General features: G+C 38.3%; 1 long non-coding RNA gene across 1 annotated transcript in view; it reads right to left on the reverse strand.

Moving 5' to 3' along the window:
• Nucleotides 1-4319: 4319 nt before the first annotated feature.
• The window catches only part of LOC106006814, a 30695-nt gene continuing 10840 nt past the window's right edge, over nt 4320-24174 (reverse strand). The window contains exons 2-4 of the long non-coding RNA XR_001181095.2: nt 22163-22263; nt 5727-6023; nt 4320-4870 (exon numbers count right to left, since the gene is read on the reverse strand). This is a non-coding gene — a long non-coding RNA (uncharacterized LOC106006814). The remainder of the gene's footprint in view (nt 4871-5726; nt 6024-22162; nt 22264-24174) is intronic.

Genomic DNA, 24174 nt, shown 5'->3' on the forward strand with positions numbered 1-24174 from the left:
CTCTTTCCTTGGTAGAATTATTTTCCTGCTTTGGGGCACCTGGGTGGCTCAGTCGGCCAAGTGTCTGCCTTCAGCTTAGGTCATGATCCCAGGGTCCTGGGATCCAGCCCCACATCAGGCTCCCTGATTGGCAAGAAGCCTGCTTCTTCCTCTCCCACTCTCCCTGCTTGTGTTTCCCCCTCTCACAACCTCTCTCTCTGTCAAATAAATAAATAAAATATATATTAAAAAAAAGAATTCTTTTCCTTTTTTGGACAGAGACTTCTAAGGATATTTCTCTCTTTTTAAAAAGATTTTATTTATTTGAGAGAGACAGAGATCCTGAGAGAGCATGAGCCAGGAGGAGAGGGAGAAGCAGGCTCTCCCCGGAGCTGGGAGCCCCAAGGTGGGACTTGCTCCCAGGATCCTGGGATCATGACCTGCCCTGAAGGCAGATGCTTCACCCACTGAGCCACCCAGGATCCCTATAAGGATCTTTCTTCAAACATTTTACCATGAAATCTTTATGTCCATGTCTTTTCTCATCAATTCTACTTGAAAATAGCTAAGTTCTCTTGGGTCTCTTCATCAGAGACTTTTTCTACTATTGGTTTAATCATTTCTCTTCTCTGTTCTTTGTTCTCCTTCTGGGACTCAATTTGTTTACATTGTTAAAAAGATTTATTTATTCATTTTAGAGAGAGAGAGAGCACATGAGTGGGTGGAAGGGCTGAGGGAGAGGAAGAGACTCTTCAAGCAGGCTCCCAGCAGAGTGCAGAGCCTGATATGGGGCTGATCCCAGGACCCTGAGATCATGACCTGAGCTAAAACCAAGAGTCAACAAAGCCACTCAGGCGCCCCTCCATTTATTTACATTTTATAGTTATCTTACAAATGTTGTGTAATTAATATAAATCTACTTGCATAAACGATACATTGAAATATTTCTATCCTTTCAGATCACTGTTTTTCAGCTCACTTTATCCATTAAGTTATTCTTAAAACATAACAGATAAACTCAGTTGCATAATACAATTAAGCATTGTATTTCTTAATCATATAAAGTGTAAAAGATGAAATTGGGATAGTCTGCTCTGCTCAGTCAACCTGGTCTGATGGAGACTTCTCACCTTCCACAGAGTGCTTCCTAGGTCACCACAGGCATCTACCTCCAGCTAAGATATAGGGAGAGTGAGGGATCACCATTAGAAGTTGGCATGTCAGTTCTATAATTGATGCACATTACTTCTCAGTCTTCATTAACAAGAACTTGACTGTATGGGCCTTACTTGACTGTAAATGCAAAAATGGCTAGGGAATGAAATCTACTCTGTGGACCAAAGTCAGGTTGTTCCAAGATGTGCCATTTTGGCATGAACACAATTTTGAGTTAAAGGCAATCAAAATCCAGCAGATTCAGGAAAAGCTATATTACCTTCCCCTCCATTGCCTGCTTATAGCAAGAAGAGAGCTATTAACAAATTTCTCTTTATCTAGGAAAGTTATCTCCATAATGTGGCAACTTTAATTTTCCAAACATCTCCTCTCACTTTCCCACTAAGGATCTTTCTCCCTCTGTTTCCCTCACATCCCCTACCCCGCTTCTTAGCTCATATAAGCATCATGTTGCCTCCCTACCTTTACAGCTCCTGTGTCTGTGTGGATTCTCTGTAAATATGCTTTTAACTAAAGTTTTCTCCTAATGTCTCACATCAGTATAATTCCTGGTGTAGCTAGAGCAAACTTGAAGGGCAAAGAATTCTTCCTCCTTAACATTACTTTACATGCCCACAACAAAGAGAGGCCGGGTCTTACAGAATACATAGCAGTTCTGTCCTCTCCACCAAAGACTACCACTCTTTTAATGCTTCTGATAAATTCTTTGGTGAGGAAATCTTTTTTGGGGAGGGAGTGAATTTTACTTTTGCTTGCTCATTTGTTTTTACTCCCCAAAAAGATGTCTTAAGAAATACTTCTATCTCCTTGAGTATTCTGTGTTTCAGTTCAAACTATTGTCTACCTCTTTCAGGATCTCATTTTCCTTTGACATGTTTTGTTTGTTCTGAGTGATCATCCTCTCTTTAGTTACCAGGACTTTTTAGAAGTTTTTGGCTTGTTTCATTTTCTTCTGCTCAGTGGCACTTGAGGCTGATTGGAGTATACCAAAGTGAAGAAAGGGGGACAAATATTGGAGGCCTCTCTTGTAGTCCAGCAGCCATTAAGAAGTGCTTGCTAAAGCACCTGTTGTTCTCTCCCTGGCTTGAGTACATGGAAGAAGTATGAGGAGAGTCCAATTCTCTTTTATTTAACAAAAAAAAAAAAGAAAAGAAAAGAAAAGAAAAGAAAAGAAAAGAAAAAGAAAAGAAAGTCTTCCTCTTTAGAAACCAATGACCATCAGGCCCGCAAATATGTTGATCTTCTACTGTGTTTCCACTAATCTCTAAGGGCAATGCTCTCTACAGATTCCAGGGGTTTTAACAGTTTAGTTCAAGCCTCCTTTAATAGTCTTGGGAACTTGCCCCACCCACCTGTTCAATGGGTTCCACCAACCATTTGAATCAAGAGAGACAGACAATTTGGATGGAGTAGGTATAGAAGGGAGGAACACCAATTCAGATCACTGTCTTCCTAGAAACTGTTTCAAATCTTTACATATTAACTTACAAAGTTATTTTTCCCAGCAAGCAAAGATTTAATGTTAATCTTAATGTTAATGTTAATCTGTCTGCTTGTCCCTTGTTGTTTAATGAATATATGAATAAATTGCAAAAAAGTAAGATTCTATGGTATTTTAAAAGAAATGTAATTGCACCTACTCCAAGTATGTATAATAACAGAAACTCAATTATTGATGTATCAAAACCTGTATTTACATTGGTAAATAGCTATGAATCCATTGTAACTGGCATTAATTTCATAAAAAGGACTATGCATTTTTTTTCTTTTTAAACACTAAGTAGGGGCACCTGGGTATATCAGTCAGTTAAGTATCTCCCCTTGGCTCACGTCATGACTTGAGGGCCCTGGGATCAAGTCCCACATCAGGCTTTCTGACCAGCGGGAGTGTGCTTTTCCCTCCCACTCTTCCTCTGTTCTCTCTCTGATAAATAAATAAATAAATACATACATACATAAAGTAAACCACTAAGTAAATAAAGATTCTGAAATTTCATCTTGAACTTCAGACTAAAATAGTTGACTTATGAAGTCTCAATGACTACCAATTTAAATTAATGAGATTTACTCTAAAGATAAAATATAAAAGATTCTAAAAAACAGTATTATTCATGTATCTTCCTATTAAATTTTAGTAACTAGTACTTCCTAACTCTATTTATACTAATTACTTTCTAGAGTAATTGTGAATAACAAAGGAATTTTCTGTTCTCTATTATTTTTAACAATCATTTATTATAATTAAATTGGCTTGAAAATATCTTTTTTTGCCCTGGAATGAAAGGAAAAGCTTAGAAAGAACTAAAGGAGCTATTATTTTGACTTGAACAACAATTACCCTTTTGCTCCCTTCACAACTCTTACTTCCAATCCAGGGTTTGATAATTTAGACAAAAGAAGAAACAGGTAATGAAAAGAACTGTACGAAACTACCTCTTTTTCACCAATAATTCAAAACTCCACTTTTAAAGGCCAAATGACTACTATATTTATTATTCAATAAACTTGTAATTTCTAAGTATTACTCCTAATTCTATTAATGGTCAGGCCACTTGTTTTTCCCAGGGAGTTTGCCATAATGGAACTACCTTTCCAATTGCACACAGTTACATTCAATAGCATTAAAACACTCCTACTGTGAGCATTAATTGGCACAAACTACCATCACTTGTAACTAATGAAAATACAAATAACAAATTACATATTTTAAAACTACATTTGAGTTTGAAAATCTGTTACTCATTCTGAATAGAAGGAAATGTCTGTGGTAACTGGGTAAACATATGATTTCTTACATCTGATATGTTTTCTATTCATTCATTTACTCATTCATCTATTTTTAAGTAAGCTCTACATCTAATATGGGGCTTGGACACCCAACCATGAGATCAAGAGTTGCATGCTCTATCAACTGAGTCAGACAGGCATTCCCTGATATGTTTTCTAATAAGAGAATTTCATGTGCAAAAAAATCTAGTTACTTATAACTATGAGGACTCCTTTTGTTTTTATGAAACCTACCCCCAAAAAATAATTCAAGAAAAGGCCAATATAATAAATCATGGCTCTCATATAAAATTTAAGTTTTGTGATGTTAAACAGCAGACATTGGGGAACACTAATAGAGATTATGTCTATAGGACAAGTACAGTCAGGATGGAGACTATTTTATTATAGTCTAATAAAATGAGTTATAATGGAGTACAAGATGCAATGAAAGCTATATTAGTTCAGATTACATTAGTAGCATAGGGGTTAAAAAAAAAAGTCTTCCCTTCCTGTCTTCTAGGTTCTTTGGCTGGTTTCATAATTAAATTGATATTAGATAGGTTAACAAGAGAAAAACTAACAAAAGTTAAGTAACATGTACATGTGGTTGAAACCCAGAAAAACTGAATAACTCTCCCCAATGGCCAAAGTCATCACCTTAAATATCATGTTCAGCTAAAGACAAAAAAAAGTATGTTGGAGGTGAAAAGTCAGTTATAGGAGGTTACCAGGACAAGCACGGTTAGGAGGGGAGGGTTGTTATGCAGGTGTAAGTCACTGCCTTCACCACTGAAAAGAGTTTCTAGAGGCTGAGACTTTCTCCCCCTCTTCCTGGTATAGCCAAGGGAGACGCCTTTACAAATGGAGATTTGCCTTATACATACATGTAAATGTCCCTTTCTGAAGTATAACTTGGTTTTCAGAGCTTCTCCAGTGTTCGCAGATTCTAAAAACAAACAAACAAACAACAAAAAAACACTTAGCACAATCCTTACACCAAAGGGACATATTTGGAGGTGGCAAATTCTGCTCCCCTACGGTCTTGCCTTTGAAATTTCCCCAACAAGTTTCACAGTCCAGAAGTGAAGCTGATAGAGTGAACATTTCACTGACCCAGTCTCTCATTCCAAAGAAGAGGTAAGTTTAGTGTAATGGTTGTGTCTCATTTCAGGAGGTGGGTCTTGCAGGTTTTTCCTTGCAAAGACTCCCAAAGTTAGGTCTATATTGTTTGATAAATTGGATATTTAATAAGGTATTTCTGTAGAAGCAAAAGAAAATGAAAAGTTAATGAATGGTGTTGACTATAAAGCCAGTTCGAGTCCTGAGGGCAGGCAAGAGAAGAAATTTCTAGATGTGATAGAGTAGGCAGTTAGCTCGGTATGAGTAGGAAACAAATGCTTTCCAGCCTATGAAAGGGTGTGGAGGCCAAGCTCCAAACAGCCTGGACAGACCCCAAGGGATATTTGTGTGTTCTTCCGCTACCTATAGTAACCTATAGCTTCATTATAATACGTTCACATTGTTGTTTTAACCCACCTTGCCGAAAATGGCTGCCAGGACAGTTCAGACAAGGACCATATAGGGCCAAAACTCCCCCTCCCAACTAGTAGGGGAAGTCCCCTCTATGATTTGGCTGTGACCTGAGTCAGAAACTGCCCTAGTTATAAGTAATAACCTATCCAAACATAAAAAGAAAAGACAACACTGACTCCCCGCCCCCATGCAGCTCCCACCTCTGGGCCTGCACACGTTCCTATCTTGAGGGTGTACTTTTGCTTAAACTGCTGTTAACACTTGCTTACCTGAGAGTTTGGCTCTGAATTCTTTCTTGACTGAGCTCAAGAACTGAGGCCAGAAACGGAACTTGCCATTGACAGATGTAAGGGTCAAAGCATCATTTGCAGTTTGAATGTTTCTGATGATGTCATTGAGTGTTCAGGTAAACTCTGAGTGGCCCACACAGGAACAAGCACTCAGATTGTCTAAAGATAAGCTCTTGTGATGATTTCACTGAAGCTCATACCAAGTTATCTAGCTTCAGTTTGCTGAGCTCCAGGAAAAAGGGCAGGCTTAGTTCTCACTGGTTCCAAATCAAAAGACTGAGAAAAAAATGGAAACATTAGTTTGAAGAATCATAGATACCTGAGGAAACCAGAAGAATTCCAGGTCCACTTTGGTTTATAGGCAAACAACAAATGCTTAAAGACAATTCATCAGAACTAGAATATAATGCCTACAAAGGTGTGTTACTAAAATAATTTTCTCTCTAAAAGCATCCTCATTCCCTGATTCATCAGTTGCATATAACACCTAGCGTGCTCATTACATCAAGTGCTCTCCTTAATGCCCATCACCCAGTTACCCCATCCCCTACACTCTTCTCCAGAACTCTTCTCCAGCAACCCCGTTTGTTTCCTAGAGCCAAGAGTCTCTTATGATTTGCCTCCCTCTCTCTTTATCTTGTTTTATTCTTCCTTCCCTTTCCGTATGTTCAACTATTTTGTTTCTTAAATGCCACATATGAGTGAAATCATATGGTATTTGTTTCTCTGATTAAATATTTCACTTAGCACGATACCCTCTAGTTCCATCCATGTCATTTCAAATGGCAAGATTTCATTCTTTTTGATGGCTCAGTAATATTCCATATGATGTATAATAATTGTTATTTATTATTATATAATATTCCATTGTGTGTATATATAATAATTATATTATACCACATCTTCTTTATCTATTCATTTGTCGGTGGATATCTGGGCTCTCTCCACATTTTGGCTATTGTTGACATTGCAGCTATAAACATTGGCTTGCATGTGCCCTTATGAATCACAATTTTTATAGCCTTTGCATAAATACCTAGAAGTGCAATTGCTGTATCATAGGGTAGTTCTGTTTTTAACTTTCTGAGGAAACTCCATACTGTTTTCCAGAGTGGCTGCTCCAGTTTGTATTTTTATCCCTGAAACTAAAATACACTGTATGTTAACTAAATTGAATTTAAATTAAAAATTTGCTAAATTAGGGGTGCCTTGGTGGCTCAGTCAGTTAAGCGTCTGCCTTTGACTTAAGTCATGATCCCAGGGTCCTCGGATCAAGCCCCACATCAGACTCTCTGCTCAGCAGGGAGCCTGCTTCTCCTCTCCCTCTGCCTGCTGCTCCCTGTCTTGTGCTGTCTCTCTCTGTCAAATAAATAAATAAAATCTAAAAAAAGAATATTTAACTAAAAAGAATACATACACAAAAAAGAATATATACACATATATAAGAATTTTACTGAATATTAAATATTTCATGTTATGTATGCATGCATATGTTACTTATAATGCATATATTACAACTGTCTCATCATAATTATAATATTGGAATTCATTTCTTGTTTACTATGTTAATATTTGCTGAGTACATGTTATTACCCTCTCCTTTTAATTCTCACACTAAATCTGTGAACTATAAAAAATAAACAAATAAAAATAAAATCATCCTCATTTCTAACAAAAATAGGCAAATTAAGACGAATTTGTTTGCCAAAACATTTAAGTTTTAGTAAACTTGGCCTGATTACATAAGTTCAATAAGAATAGCAATTGTCTTATCATATGATCTCCCCGATATGAGGAAGTTGAGAGGCAACATGGGGTTTTGGGGGGTAGGAAAAGAATAAATGAAACAAGGTGGGATCGGGAGGGAAACAAACCATAAGAGACTCTTAATCTCACAAAACAAATTGAGAGTTTCTGGGAAGGGGGAGTAGGGATAGGGTGGCTGGGTTATGGACTTTGGGGAGGGTATGTGCTATAGTGAGTGCTGTGAAGTATGTAAACCTGATGATTCACAGACCTGTACCCCTGGGGCTAATAATACATTATATGTTAATAAACAATTTTAAAAAAGAAAAGAATAGCAGTTATCTATATAGGTCCTTTTTAAATCTGTTTTTCTGGAACTTTTCTTAAGGAGTCTTAGATTGAACTTTTAAACGCCTCTCAAGGCCAGGAAGCCAAGCCAAGGATCTGCTGTTAGACACACATGCAATGCATATATATTGGGTGAATTCCAATCTTTTCGAGGTCCCCAAAATATCCTAAAGTTTCCTGCACCTGCTAGGGAGTGACTTTCCTCATCTGGTAAGGGAGCTAGAAACCTTGTAAACAAGGTACCAGGCTGTTTTTCCAAGGGGCTTTATTGGCTCCATAAAGTCAATTTAGTTCCTTAAATTTTCCTGTCTCATTCTTTAGAGCATGTCTCTCTCAAATACAACATTCCATAAAGCTTCAATAACAAAACTGATGTTTCCAATTGTATCCTATCACAGGGAGAAGAGATTCTTACTGAACTTATGAAATAAATATACCACCATGAAAATATGAGAGTCCTCACTGAAAGTTCCAGATTCTGGAGGGACAAGGTAGGGAGAAAAAGACAAATATTTGATTGTTCATGAAGGTGTATTTACCAAACTTCTGTAAGTTATAGTCAGCTTAAGAGAATAATTTTTCTAAAATTGGGAAAAACAAAACATTTTAAAAATCAACAAAAAGTCACAAAAATTACAATCATCTTCAATAGTTCATTCAGTCCCATGTAAATGTTTTTTCTGCCTAGACCCAATTTTACCATTGATTCTAGAAATTCTTACCCCAGTTCAGTTTTATAATCTTAACAGTTGTCAGAAACCTGTATTCTAGAAGAACTTCCATGAGTCTCCTTGAAGATAAGGCACTTTGCAAACACTTTTGAAAAAGCATCAGAGTGAAATAACAACTCTCTGTAAATGATAAAAATTTTTAAATTGCCATGGTTAAAGATCTAATGAGAATTCTCTACAATGCAGTTGACAGGGAAATGTGGTTATTTCCTTGACACACAGCACTTTGAGATTACTAGAATTACAAGTGATAATATTATATCAGAACAGAGCAGATTTTTAGGAATTTCATACCATTTCTAGAACTTATTAATATATATCTATAAAAATATAATCTAGAGGCACCTGGGTGGCTCTGTGGGTTAAGTCTCTGCCTTCGGCTCAAGTCATGATCTCAGGGTCCTGGGATCAAGCCCCACATCAGGCTCTCTGCTGCCTGAGACTGCCTGAATCTCTGCTCCCAGAGACTTCCTCCTCTCTCTCTTTGCCTACCTCTCTGCCTACTTGTGATCTCTCTCTGTCAAATAAATAATAAAATAAAATAAATATATAATCTAAGAAGGTTTAGTATCACTTTTTTTGATAATGCTTTCCATGTAGTTTAAAATACCAAATAAGCTTAATTAGTTTAACAAGGGGTTTTTGTTGTTGTATCTTACTTGTTTTTTGTTTTTTGGGTTTTTTGAGATGTTCCATGTATAGTCCAGAATATCAAAAAGTTTTTTCTAGGTTAAAAAGACTTCATTTAAAGATTTTGTTTATTTATTTGACAGAAGTTGCAGGTAGGCAGAGAGGCAGGCGGGGTAGGGGGATGAAGCAGGCTCCCTGCTGAGCAGAGAAACCAAATGCGGGGCTTGATCCCAGGACCCTGAGATCATGACCTGAGCCAAAGGCAGAGTCTTAACCCACTGAGCCATCAAGATGCCCCTAAAAAGACTTCATTTAGAATTATTTTTGGATGGGTGCCTATGTGGCTCAGTCAGTTGGGTGTCCAACTCTTGATTTCAGTTCATGTCATGATCTCACAGGCGTGGAATTGAGCCCTGTGTCAGGCTCTGGACTCAGCAGGGAGACTACTTGTCCTTCTCCCTCTGCTCCTTCCCCTGCTCTCATGCTCTCTCCTTCTCTATCTCTAAAATAAATAAATAAAATCTTTTTTAAAAAGAGAGAATTTATTTGGGGAATCTTGTCAAAAATATGAAAAGTTTTGGATACTTGAATAAATAGGAACATAGGTCACTGTGAAACAACACTAAGTTATCTATGTAACCAAAGCAACAAAGACTTCACAGGTAAATATATAATAAGGCTACATTATTCTGAGCAAAGCTTAGCTCTTTTAATATCAAGAGAATTAGGTTTACATAAGTAATTAAAGCCCTGATGATAAAGGTAACATGAAGCACAGGGAATTATTTTGATAAAATAAAATCTTTGCTTTTTAGGCAGATTACTTTAAAAGGTAAAAAAAAAAACAAAATAATATAAAACCTTTTCTAATCTCTCATCAAAAGCAGACCAATAATACAAGGCAATGTTGTTCTTTTAACAAAGAGAAAACCAAATTCTAATTTTGTACTAGTTTACTTTTGATATTAAAGCTCTTTCACTCAATTAAATTAATTCCAGTCTGAGCCAGTCCTGAGCATGCATAAAATTCCTTTCTAAGGATTTCCTTCCAAAAACCTACAACTTTCAGATTTTATCCCATGATGTTCTTCTTTCCCATTTAAAAATAACCAGTTTTACTTTAGGACAAATTTACTTTTTTTTCTTCAATAAAAAATGTGTTTTTATTTCTCATATTTTCCTTCACTTAAAACACACATCCTAATTTCCTTGCATATGGAGATGTTTCGCTTAATATTTCTAATATTTTAGTTACATATACTAATTTAAATTCTTAACTCAGAAACCTCAATTTCTAGCAAAAACTAAGAAGTAAACACTTGTAAACTGTTTGTTATACCAGTATTCTTTAGATTGGCAAATATAGGAAATATTTTGTAATTTCTAGAAGCATGTGCTACTTTATAGTATAATCTTCCAATAAAGCACAAGATGTTTTTATCTTTAGTTTTTCTGTAATAAGGTAGCCAAATGTAGATAAACCTTTGTTCAGTAACTAATGTTTCACTATTTTATTTGGAAATGCTCTATTCAATGAATTTCTATTATTTAACTTAGTAAAACTCTGAAGTTTCAACTTACCAAAAAGATTTTGGAACAGTATGAAAATTAATTACGAGAAACCTCTCTCAAATTGAGTCAGGAGATTTGACGGGGGTGGGAGCATGCAGGGGTGGGGGATCTTATGCCTTACCTACCACTCACCCTCAGTTACAAATCCAACTGGAATAGAGTTTGCATACGGAAGCTCCTTTGCATACTACTTTATTATCCCAGCAGAGAGAAAGGCTTTCCCCATCCCCCCGCCCCCCCCCAGCAACAGACCAGCCAATGAGAGATGGTCACAACTCATCCAATGAAAAGCCACTATACTTGCAGCTCCCAGTTTACTCCATTTTGTTGATAACCTCTTTCCCAACTTCCTGCTCTCCTCTAAAAGAGCATTCCATTCCATTTTTGGCAGACTTGCCTATGATTTCGCGGCAGCTTGCTTGTCTGTATTGCAGTCCTCTGCTATTCCTGAATAAACCCATCTTTTGCTAGTAAAATCACTGGCAGTTTGATGGTTAAGGTTAACATTACTTGTTGGCCCATCTAGGGATGCAGAAAAGATCCCTAACAGCCCTGAGGCTGGTGAGCAAACAGGTTACAGTACCCAAGAGCCAACTGGGCTTACTGCTTTCTTGCCGACCTTAGGTTTGAGGGTAAGTTTTCTTCTAGATTTCGAGCTCCACACTTTGTGTCTGAGCTATCCAGGCTTTATCTGGGATCCGTTTCAAGGCCTTTGTGTGTTTTTTTGTCTTTTGGGGGTGTTTTGTTTTGTTCTCTGAGAGTACTCATTTGGCTTTTAGTCCAACTCTTCTTTGGAATCTGACTGTTCCTGATGGAACTGTGCTAGCTTTTGATCTGACTCCTTGTAGGGATTGGATTATTCCCTTTGGAACTGTGCCCATTGGAAGTGTACTAGCCTTCCATCCAACTCCTGCTTGGGATTGTGCTGTCCTTTTGTCTGATTCCTTCTAGAATCAGGTTGTTTCTGAAAAATCTCTAAGACATAGGATTCCAGTCATCAAAATGCCTTGATCATGCTTCCCCACCCCCACTCCTAGCTGAGACTCTGGCCAGTTTTATGTTTAAAAACCATGGTCCCCTCTGTATGCACATTTATAACTAAGTGGACTGACTTGACCGAAAGAAAATTAAATCTTCAGTGGCTGTAATGGGGAAGTTTTGATCTCCCTACACTTGTTTGACTCAAAACTGAATCCGAAAGCCATGGTTCCTTAAAATATAAGAAAAGGAAAAGAAAAAAATACTGAATACAATAACTACTTTTTAAAAATATTTTCTTTATTTTACCTTTGTTTGGCAGAAGAGGGGCAGAGGGAGCAGGAGAAAGAGAATACCAAGCAGGCTCCCGGCCCAATGCAAAGCCCAAAGCACCACACAGTCTCACAATATGATAACCCAAGTGGAAATCAAGAGTTTTGACCCTTAATTGATGAGTCACAAGACAGCCCAGGATAGCTAGTTTAAATGGTATCTCAAGGCTTCCAGATGTTTTCAGAATTCTAAATTTCCTTTTTGCAAAAGACTATTTCTAAATTAACTGAGGCAAACAATTCAAAGAGGCAAAAATGGCTTCTAAGGCCCCTTTTCCCCCTTTTCCATCTTTTTTGTCTACAGACAGCTGGTGGCCACCTTGTGCTCAGGCCCCACCTCCAGTGCCATTTTGTTCTGTTTTGTCTACTGAATTTACTTTTTCCTCTGAATCTCTCCCCACTCACTCCTCTGCTAAGCCGAGTCAAACTGCCTTTTTAAAGTTAAGTCTTCTGAGGATCTAAATAAACTTCAAATTTCTTATGTTGCCTAGACTAGGGCCAAATTGTGGGCCATAGTGAAGGGGTTTCCTAAAGTGACAAAGGACCCCCATAAGTTTGCTGAAGAATTTCACATAGCTATTCAAACTTAAGCTGGTTTCTCAGATTTAAATTAGTCCACATGCTTATTGGTGAGAACCAGGTCAAACAATGGATGACACTAGCCTGAAGGAAACATCCAAAAGAGGACTTAGAGAAATAGACCTCTAACTTTTGGCATACTCCCTGGAAATCTCCACTCAACTACCGGAGCATTTTCCACCTGCTGACTGGAACAAAATTCAGGCTTGCCCACAAAAGTCTAATGAAACTGTCTATGACTATTAGAATCAGTTTAAATTCTTTTAAGAATGTTCTGATCTTCCTTTAAATGTTGAATCCACCCAGGCAGCATTTAACTCTATGTTTACTAATGAGCTGAGCTGGGATCTTTCTCTTTTAGTTAAAAGGACCAGGATGGGAAATTGACCACTCCAGGTTTAGTTACTATGGCAAACCAGCTTGCTCACATACTAGATGACTCACCTAAAAGAAAGACCACTAAAATTCTCAATTTTCAACTCTGGCAAATGAAGGTCCCTGAACAAAACCAAAAACCTTCTAGTTTTTGCTGCTGATACAAAGGGCCAGGGCATGAGGAAAAGACTGTTACAAATTTAAGAAGCACTTCAGTGTCCTCAACCCTCTAGCCGGTCTTTCCAGTGCTGTCTTAATTCCCAATGGTGTGGCTCTGAGGAACTACACGGGTTTTACTTTTTTTTTCTTTTTAAGATTTTGGTTTTTTGTTTGTTTGTTTGTTTATTTGAGAGGGTGAAGAGGGAATGAAAGAATCTCAAGTGACTCCACATTTAGTATGGAGCCCCACACAGGGCTTGATCCCACAACTCTGAGATCATGACCTGAGCCAAAATCAAGAGTGGGACGGGGCACTCAACTGACTTAGACACCCACATGCCCCTCCATGGGTTCTTCCCAGTCCTTTCTCTTCATCAGCTTAGAGAAACCATTCTTCAAATTGGAAATGAGTCTCTGTTTGTATTGATGCTGGAGCTAGTTGTCAGTGCTCAACTCTGCCACTGTAAAGCGGCTCCTGCCCCAGGACACTAAAGCAGTTCAACAAGTGGAGGGCTCTAATAACCTCAGCGGGTTCCTGTTTCTGCAACTATTACCTTCGGTTTAGGCTTTTTGACAGACGCTCATTACTTTTCTCCTTAACTCTTCCATCCCAGTTAATTTATTGGGCTGAGATTTTATAGAAACCACCATGCCAGAATTTCTCCAAAAATCTGACAGTAGTATTCAAAATAACCAACCACGAGAATTAAATATCCCTTCAGCACTGTTCTATGCTCCATCTTTGATAGCATTATAGAGGAGTGTGGGGACACTCATCATTTGTTCCTATTGAATCAGCTACTATGCTCTTTATAGGCAAAATCTTCAACTGATGCAGGTAGAATCCACAGTGCACCTCCCATCAAGATTCAAGATCCCTCAAAACCTCTTCCCAGAATTATTCAAGGCCTTGTGGTAAAGAAGCCCTTTAGGGCATCAAGCCCATAATAGAAGATTACAAGTCTCAGGGCCTCATTATCCCCTGCACTAGTCCCTGTAATACTCTTGTTTTACCCGTGAGAAAGCCCCATGTTGGATGATGGAGGTTTGTCCACAACCTCTGAGCAATAAACAACAGTTATCTCTTAGTATTCTGTTGTTCCTAACCCTCAGATGCTACTAACATCCATTCCCGGTGAAAGCAAATTTTCACTGTGATTGATCTGTGCCATGCATTTTTGGTATTCCAGTTGATAAGGATAGCCAACATCGTTTTGGTTTCACTTGGGAAGGATAGAAAAACACGTGGACAATAATACCCCCAGGGTTCTAGAGAGTCCTTATTTTTCTCAAAACATAGAAGCTGATTTGGAGGATAAAAAGTTTTCTGCAGGATCTACCTTGTTACAATACATAAATGATTTGCTTCTCTGCTCTCCTTCTAAAATCTATTCACAGGAGGCAACATCTACCTGTTAAACCTTTTGGCCTTAAAGGGATGCAAAGTCTCCGAAAAAATTGCAGCTTGCTCAAGGTCAGATTAGATACTTAGGGGATCTGATCTCAGAATAGAACTACATTTGCCCCCAGACGAAACCTCTGATACCTGCTTAACCCTGACAGATTACCTTTTGACTCCCCATGATAACTATGGAAAATTTTCTAACCAATACAGATTTTGCATGGTTTACCAAGGATTCTTATTTAAAGTATAAAAATGGTAAACATCAAGCTAGTATGCAGACTGCATCGCGGGGAGCCCAGCTGATCAGGAGGACCACAGACATGCTGCTCGCCATCTTGCCATCTTTGCCAACATGCTGGGCATGTTGCTCTTCCTGCCTGTCATTCTCTACCACTATGGCTGTCAACAATCCCAAGAGGCAGGAATGAGATTGGCACTTTCTCTGAACCCGGTTTCCAGCACATAGTCTGAGGTAAGGTGCAGGGTATGAGGGGCCTTCACACTTCATTTCATCCCTCTACCATCACAACATACAAAGCAACTACATCAGGATTTTTCCAAGCAACTTTTACTTCCTCAAATTCTTCCTTAACCTTCTGGAACAAGGAGCTGCCACTGAGTAGGGCCCATTATAGGGGTTTCTTTTCTACTTCCTTCCCCCAACATAAAAATATGGTTAATTTTTTTTTTTTTTTTAAATGGCAAACATCATCCTGGGAATACTATTACCACTTCCTTTGAAGTCATTGACACAGCACCTTTACCTTTGGCTACTTCCACCCAACAGGCTGAGTTACATGCACTTGCCCAGGCTTGTACTTTAGCCAAGGGGAAAACTAGTAACAGTTATACTGATAGTGGGTAGCTTTGGAGTAGCTCATGAATTTGGAATGTTATGGAAATGAGCTTTCCTTCCCTCCAGTGGCAATAAGATTAAAAATGGCTCCTGGGGCGCCCGGGTGGCTCAGTTGGTTAAGCCACTGCCTTCAGCTCAGGTCATGATCCTGGAGTCCTGGGATCAAGTCCCATATCGTGCTTCCCCTGCTCTTCAGGGAGCCTGTTTCTCCCTCTCCCTCTGCCTGTCACTCCCCCTGCTTGTGCTCTCTCTCTGTCAAATAAATAAAATCTTTTTAAAAATAAAAAAATAAAAATAAAAATGGCTCTTATGCCCAAAATTTATTAGATGCCATACTTTTGCCAGTGGCTCAAACTATTATTAAGATTCATGGGAGCGCTTGGATGGCTCAGTGGGTTAAGCGTCTGCCTTTGGCTCAGGTCATGATCTCAGGGTCCTGGAATCAAGTCCCACATTGGGCTCTCTGCTTGGCAGGGAGACTGCTTTCTCTTCTCTCTCTCTGCCTGCCTCTCTGCCTATTTGTTATCTCTCTCTGTCAAATAAATAAATAAAATCTTTAAAAAAAAATTTATGGACATTCCAAACTCAACTCCCTGGAAATCAGAATAATCCAACTCACTGATATTTCCACTAAAAATGCTGCACTCAAGGAAACCAATAGCGAAGCCTCTGTCACAGTACAAGAGGATGTTCTCCTAAATGACAATTTAGACAAATTGACCACAGTGGCCCACCAGTTGTCCCCAGAAAGGAGAAACATTAATAGAAATCTAATAATTATTGATTCAATAAAAATGAAGAACTATCCAAATACCAATATGGCCCTATGAGAAATCCTAAAATTCCCAATACTTACAACTATACATGCAATAAACTATTGGTCTGCTGACAAAATTTAACATTCATGAATCAGTGTTGGTTGGAAAAGTTAATAAGACCTAAAAAGTACCTACCTTTGCTTGTCCACCTATCCAAATTGCCCAATGGACCATTTGAGGTTTGGCATATGAATTTCATGCAGCTTCCCCCATATCGTGGGCATAAATACATTTTAGTCATGGTTTGTGTGTTTTATCACTGGACTGAAGATTTTTGTTTTACAGAAGCCAGTACCTCTTCTGTGGCTAAAATTCTTTAGAAAAAATTATCCCACCTGGGGAACCCCTCTCAAACTACATAGTTATCAGGGAACCCATTGATTGGTCAGCTGCCTTGACAAGTCTATGCTACTTTATGACACTTTCATTACACATACTGTCCTCAGTCTTCAGAGTTATTCAAATGTACTAATGACATTATTAAGACTCAGTTGGCAAAATTTGCAGAAACCCTCCAATTACCATGGACTAAAACATTGCTATTGGCCCTTTAAATCTCAACTCCATCCCCCTTGGAATGCATAGACTCTCAGACTTTGAGATACTCACAGGACATCCAATATACCTGGTCCCCACCTCCTTTTATCCATAGTTGATAACAGGAAAGAGACTTCAATAGCATGAAGGCCCAGTTCCATCTTTTGAAAATAACCATTCTTTGGTACAGCAATGTATTTACAGCATACTCTTGGGAGTTAATAAGCATCACGCCTTGCAACCTAGGAAAAGACATCTCTAGAAAGACACTTCAGTGTTACTGGAAAGGTCTTTACCAGGAACTGTTTACCAAACTTTGTGCTGCCAAACACCAGGGAATAGACTCTTGGATTCACATGACACATGTAAAGAAAGTACCAAACCCTGACTGGACCTGCTGACCTGAAAGTAAAGATTTTCTGGAATTGAAGCAGATGACATCTGAGGCAGCTTTCCCAAGACATTCAGACCATGTCTTTTTCTCACTGTTGCTGCTGCTTCTCTTTCATGGAAAGACAAGGCCCTTGTCTGTATTTCCCAAGCCCTTGTGAACAGGGAAGCTCTTCTTTTTGTTTTCTTTTTGGTGAACTTAAAACCCCAAGATCAAGAGTCACATGTTTTTCCAACTGAGCCAGCCCTATGCCCAAGAAATTTTGCAAAATTATTTTTAGTTTCATCTTTGGTTGCCTGTTGATTTTTTTTTTAAAGATGTACCCACTAAGGTGATGCTAGTGTTTCAGGATGAACCCCAATACTTAGGACCTTGAGAAAAAGCCTTTAGATGAGAAACACCTGAGGATTCTCCCTCCTAACTTTCCCTTTACTCAAATATGACCTTAAGTAGTTTCTAACAGCTAAGCACTTTCACTCCGACATAGGACCTGACAACCAGCAAAGGTCCTTCCTGGCACTGAGGTACAAAACCACTAATATAAAGAATCTGACTTGGCACCTGAGTGGCTCAGTTGGTTAAGCATCTGCCTTCGGTTCAGCTCATGATCCTAGGGTCCTGGGATTGAGTCTGCATCAGGCTCCCAGTTCACTAGAGTCTGCTTTTCCCTCTGCCCCTCCCCCAACTCGTGCTCAAGCTTGCTCTCTCTCTCTCTCATACACACAAAAATTAATTAATTAATTTTTAAAAAAAGAATGACTACTTGTCATCAATACATTCGATAAAAGATCTCAATCAAAAGGAAAAAATGTGAAAATGATTTAAGAGAAACCTCATTAAATTTGAATTGGGAGGTTGGGCAGGGGAGCTCTCATGCCTCACCACGCATCTTTAATTGCAAATGCAACCAGAGACAGACCTTGCACATGGATGCTACTTCGGATACGACTTGATTATCCCAGAGGAGGGAGAAAGGCTTTCCTCATTGCCCCAGCTACAGCCCAGCCAATGAGAGATGGTCACAACTCAGCCAATGAAAAGCCACTATACCTCCAGCTCCCAGTTTACTGCAATGGGCTTTTTCTTGATAATAGCCTTCCAACTTCCCATTTTGTTTTTCTTTTTCTTTTTTTAAGATTTTATTTATTTATTTGCAAGAGAGAGAGAGAGAGCATTCATTTATTTTTATTTATATATTTTTAAAGATTTTATTTATTTATTTGCAAGAGAGAGAAAGAGTGCATAAGCAATGGGGAGGGGTAGAGGGAGAAGCAGGCTCTCATCAGAGCAGAGAGACGAACAGGGAGCTCCATCCCAGACCCTGGGATCATGACCTGAGCAGAAGGCAGACACTTAATCAACTGAAAAGCATTCCTCTACTTTGTTTTTTTTTTTTTTTGCAAAGTTGCCAATGGTTTCCCCTCAGCTTGCTTGTTCCAGATTGCAATTCTCTGCTATTCCTGAATAAACCCATCTTTTGCTGGTAAAATAACTGGCAGTTTAACTTTTAAGGTTAACAAAAGCTATTTTAAGTATATATACCATACAATATAATTATTGCTGACAAGTTCACCTAAAAACACTTGTTCCACTTACATCTATTTAAATCACTTGCTCCCAAAAATTAATTTAGACTTTCCATGAAAACCTCATGAAGCGTTGGACAAAATCTGCCATCATCCCAAGCTGTTTCTTCCTGACAAATTTTGAAACTGAGATATATCATAAACTTACTAGACTAGTAAACCCAGGCAGAAAAAAAGTTGTATGTCTGCATTATATTCAATGCTGATAACTCTAAGAACATGTCTACTTTAATTAAACCAACGAACTTAAACTAGCTCTAATATCAAATATATTTACAGATCATGTAAACAGGAAAAACACTGGGTCAGTTTGTTATATTTCTGAGAAAGTTAGGAATATTTAATCTATAAGCACTTAATTTTAACCCAATTAAATAGAGCTCTTTACAAATTAATTTTGCTAACATGATCCAGAGTAGAAAAATATAACACAACACATGTAATTTTACACACATATGCTCACACACACTATACACACACACACACACACACACACAGTAGAAAGAGAGAGAGACATACAGACACAACAGAGACCCTCCACAGTTACTGCCTTAAAGTTTTAGCCATGAGTCAGGCACAACACAAAACTCACCAGTTCAAAAGAATAGTTGGATCCAATTTTTTTTTGTTTCGTTCTTTTGGCAGTTGGAATAAGTCCACTTGCTCAGATGGCTAAAGCCTTTTCTACTAACATTTGTGGAGAAGAAATTTGAGATCTTTCGTTATTTCTTTGAGAGAGAGAGAAAGCAGTGGGGAGGGGTAGAGGGAGAAGCAGACTCCCTACTGAGCAGGGAGTGCAACAGACACGATCCCCAAGATCATGACCTGAGCCAAAGGCAGAAACTTAACTGACTGAGCCACCCAGGCACCCCTGAGATTTTTCATTAGCCTGATTTCCAAATACCTTCCTGCTCCCCTGCCTTTTTTTTTTCTTCTTCTAATGAGAAACATCTCTCTAATGTTTACATTTCAAGGAATGGCTCTTAAATCCTAGAGAAGATGTGGTAGAAAATCTACACCACAGAGGCACAGAGAAAATATACCAGTTTTCTTCCAGGAACTTTGGGATATTATCAGAGGTCTGGAGTAATTACACTTTAAATTTTTCCTTTCCTTAAGTGCAAGACAATTCTGTTTCCAATATTCTGATATTTTACAATATCTACAAGCATTTTGAGATGAGTGGAGGGAGGCTTGGAACTGGTAAAGATAGATGAGCTTTGAACTGTTTCTAGAGCCGCATTTTTGGTTTTGTAGAGAGCTGCAAGACAAAAATGTTATTTCCCATTCCCCAAAGACCAAAATTATAGCCTGAATATCAAGGGACTGGCCCGCTTTCCAACTAAATTTAATTATTTGTATCAAGGAGATTTGATTTCTGACAAAAGAACTTTATAATTTAGATCTGTTGATACCCAGGGGACATGAATTCTTTGTGGTGGAGGTTCCAGAACACTTTTACAAAGGACATGGCATGGGAAGGCCTGAAAGAAGCAGAGCCTGGTTCCAGAGCCCCCAAAAATAGGAGGAATTGGGAGTGACAGCAAAGCAAACTGCCACCAGTCTCAGGAGCTTCTGCTGAATTCACTTCCTGACTCAGTGTTCACAGGACTAACCTACATACCTGAAATGGGAGATCGGGCTGGAGTGCTCTCTATAAATCTTTTAGGGAAAGGGAAGTCAAAATAAGTAGATGGACCTAAGACAGGGAAACTGAAGAAAACCCATGGGGTGGAAAAAAAGCTTTTTTTCTTTTTCTTTTTTTCTTTTTTTGCTCCTTTTCCTGCTTCTCTTCTTGCCAGGACCTGCACTCTCACCTCCCACATCTTAATGTATGTCCTCTTTGTAAAGGTCAAGTTAATGATTTCTTTGGAGTTTTCCAGCACAATAGATAACATCTAAGGAGTGACCAGGCCAGGTCTTAATGTATATTTTTCAAGACCACTGACTCACCAAGACCCCTGGCTCCAGGGTATAAGGAACTTACGAAGGACACAAGTGCTTTTCCAAAAAGCACTTGTCCTTGTTTGATCAGTTCCTGGATTTTTTAAAGTTCATGTACTCCAGACCACTGTCCTTAGTAAAAACTCCAGGCCCCAAGCAAAGATGAGACTCAGTTCTTCTTTTCCTTTCTGAGTCTCCCAGATGCTCTGTCTGTATCTGCTTTCTATCTCCAATAAACTCTGCTCTTACTTCCTGCTGACTTGCATTTCATTTCTATTCTGCACATAACCAAGGACTCTCTTGGCTATTGCTGTGGGATGCCTCTGGGTCCTGAGAATTGGTCTACCTGCATCAGAGCCAAATTTTGAGAATGGGAATTATATTGGATATGAATGTTAATTTTTGTTCTAAAATTGTCTAATTTCTGTTCTTTCATCTTGCTAAGAGAGTCCCTAAGGTTAGCCAATATATTTCTTTTTAATTTAGCCTTTCCATAAGTACCAATAAGACAATTGCTTAGGTCAGATCACTCTAAAAAAACATTTTTTGTGTGTCAAATCATTTATGTTTAAAATATATTTTTTAAATTTTTAAAAAATTTTTTATTTAAATTCAACTTAGTTAACATATAGTGTATAATTAGTTTCAGGGGTACAATTTAGTGATTCATCAGTTGCATGTAATACCCAGTGCTATTACATCAAGCACCCTCCTTAATGCCCATCACCCAGTTATTCCCATCCCCCTACCAAACTCCCCTTCAGTAACCTTCAGTTTGTTTCTTAAAGTTAAGAGTCGTTCATGGTTTGCCTAAAAAGTTTTTTCAATCTAGAAGTTTCTCCAAAGGTTCCATCATTTGGTCATTGATGACTAGGATCTATTAATCTTAATGAGGACTCAAATTATCAATAAGTCTTTTTGTGGGTTAACCATGAACACAAGAGGTATCCCAAAGGAGAATGCAAGAGATGCAGGCCTCACAAGGTCCAGACAAATTGCTCCCAGAGTTAGCCTAAGAAAGCAGAGACACTAATTATAAAGGGCCCAGTTTTAAATAGCTTTTCCAAACCCAGGGAATCAATGTGTCTCCATCTCCCCAAACTTTTTATTTCCTAAGTTTGGATCCATCGGTTACTCAGCTGTTCCTCAGATGAATATACATCCTCCAACTGGTAAAGACCAGAGAGAATATTCTCTCTGGTCATAAAGCAGACAAAAGAAAATGAAGAACATCTCTGGGAAGAAAAAAAAAATAGAAAACAAGAATACTTGTTACCAAATCTTTACAAGAGTTACTATACCCCAGGAACTAGTTCCACAAATATTTTAGACTACCTACAGTTAGAAAAGAAAAGAAAAAAAATACTCTCACTTCCATTGGATCCTGCAGGCAGAGATCCTGGAGATTGACACGGTAAGAATTTTTACCTTCTGCCAGCTTTTTGTCAGTGGTCCCAGGATCTCTTGGCTGCAGCAGCCCCAGAGCCAGTAGGGTCTAGCCAGTGAAAATCCCATCCAGGTTTCCAAAACTGTAGGGGCAGAAAAATTATTTCTTCTTCCTTTCGAGGTTCCTTGGATAGTCTAATAATTATATTGATATTAGACAGATTAACAGAAGAAAAACAAAACAAAAAAAAAAAAAAGTCTAGTAACACATATACATGGGAGAGACCCAGAAAAACTGAGTAAGTGTCTGAAATGGCCAAAGCCATCACCTTAAAACCATCTACAGCTAAAGATAAAACAAAATACTGGGGATGGAGAGTCAGCTATGAGAGGTTACCCAGAAAAGCACAGTACACAAGGATAAGGTTGTTATGCACATCTAAGTCTTTGCCTTCTTCATTGGTAAGAGTTTCTAAAGATTGACTTATCCCCCTTTTCCTGGTAGATCAAGGGATCTACAAATAGAAATTTAAAACCTCTACAAATAGAGATTTTTCCTTATACATGTTGAGTCTCTAATAAAAAGGTAACTTCTGTTTGGTTTTCAGAGTTCCTAAGTTTGCAGTTTCTTAAAAAATAATCCTTAATTCAAAGAGACATATTTTGGAGTGGTAAATGTTACTTCCTTATAGTGGCTATGCTGGATAAATTCCAAACTCTCAGTGGTTTAACACAAAGCTTGTTTTTCAGTCTCACAATGTTCCCATACAGGAGTTGATTGTTGGGTAGCTCTCCTCCAACCAATGACTCAGGGACCTAGGTTCCTTTTTTATAATAGCTCTACCATCTTTGACATACACCTCCTGAGATCCCCTTGAGGGGGTTCTTTAAACCAACCACCCGAAAGTAGAAAACAGAATGGAGGATGACAATAAGAAGGAATTTATGGGCTAAACCTAAGAGTGTACACACTTTTTCTGCTCACATTCTATGGCCATGTCAAACAAGTGAGGTTGAAAAGAATTTTGTGATGTGTTAGATAGAAAAAGAAATGTAATTGATAATCTGCAGCAAGGTCTGCCCCAAAGCAGAGTAATAAAGGGCAATTTCACAGGGGCATTAATTCTTCTACTAACTTTTCAGAAACATGGTCCATGTTCCTGGTGGACAATGCATTGTGAAGAGTATCCAGGCAGAAAAAATACAAGGAAATGTGTAATAGTACTGGGTATGGGAGGAAGAGTAGTTGTGTGTGTGGGACTGGAGTGTAAGATCTAAGCGTAACAGGGCATGAAACTGGGTGATCATTTAGTTCATCTCCACAAAAATTATCAAACATTTATAATATGTTTTATGTATACTTTTAGGAGTTGAAATGAGGAAAAACATAAAGAACAGGTCTCATCCTCAAAGAACCTCCAGTTCAGTGATATCACAAAATAGAAAACTGTGATTAAGAAAAAAGATAGACTCCAGACAATCTGAAGAGAAGAATCAATAGAGCTTTGTGTCTGATTGGGTAAGAGGTGGCAAGAAGTGTGAGCAGAACTGACGTGGTGAATAAGAAATATAAAATAACTTCCAGACTTCTAATTTGGGAGACTGAGTAACTAGGAGAGATGATATAGGAGTAGAAATATGTTTGACGATGGGTAGAATCAATTAATGAAACTAATTTTAACCTTTTTAAGCTCCAAGGACTTATGCGGACATTCACAGCAAGACTAGTAAGCCTCCAGAGTTACATATATGAGCACTATGTATAGTAAAATCAGAACAGTACAGAGAAGAATAGCATGGCCCCTGAAATGTTGTTCTTTGGTCCCAGCTGGCTAGAACTGGGCTCCATCAGTTGTTTCTCCCTTTGCTCTATTTGCTGCATCTCCTACTTGAACTACTTTTCATTTGATCAATAAACACTTTTTTATTCTATAATAATAATAATAATAAACTCCCATAAAACCTCATGTAGCTCTCACTCCATTAGATGAAAGATTTTTAAAGATTTTATTTATTTATTTTTAAGAGAGACAGACAGACAGACAGACAGTGAG

The sequence above is a fragment of the Mustela putorius genome, unplaced genomic scaffold (genome assembly GCF_011764305.1).
Source record: "Mustela putorius furo isolate JIRA1106 unplaced genomic scaffold, ASM1176430v1.1 tig00003863_pilon_pilon_pilon, whole genome shotgun sequence".
Classification (NCBI taxonomy): domain Eukaryota; kingdom Metazoa; phylum Chordata; class Mammalia; order Carnivora; family Mustelidae; genus Mustela; species Mustela putorius.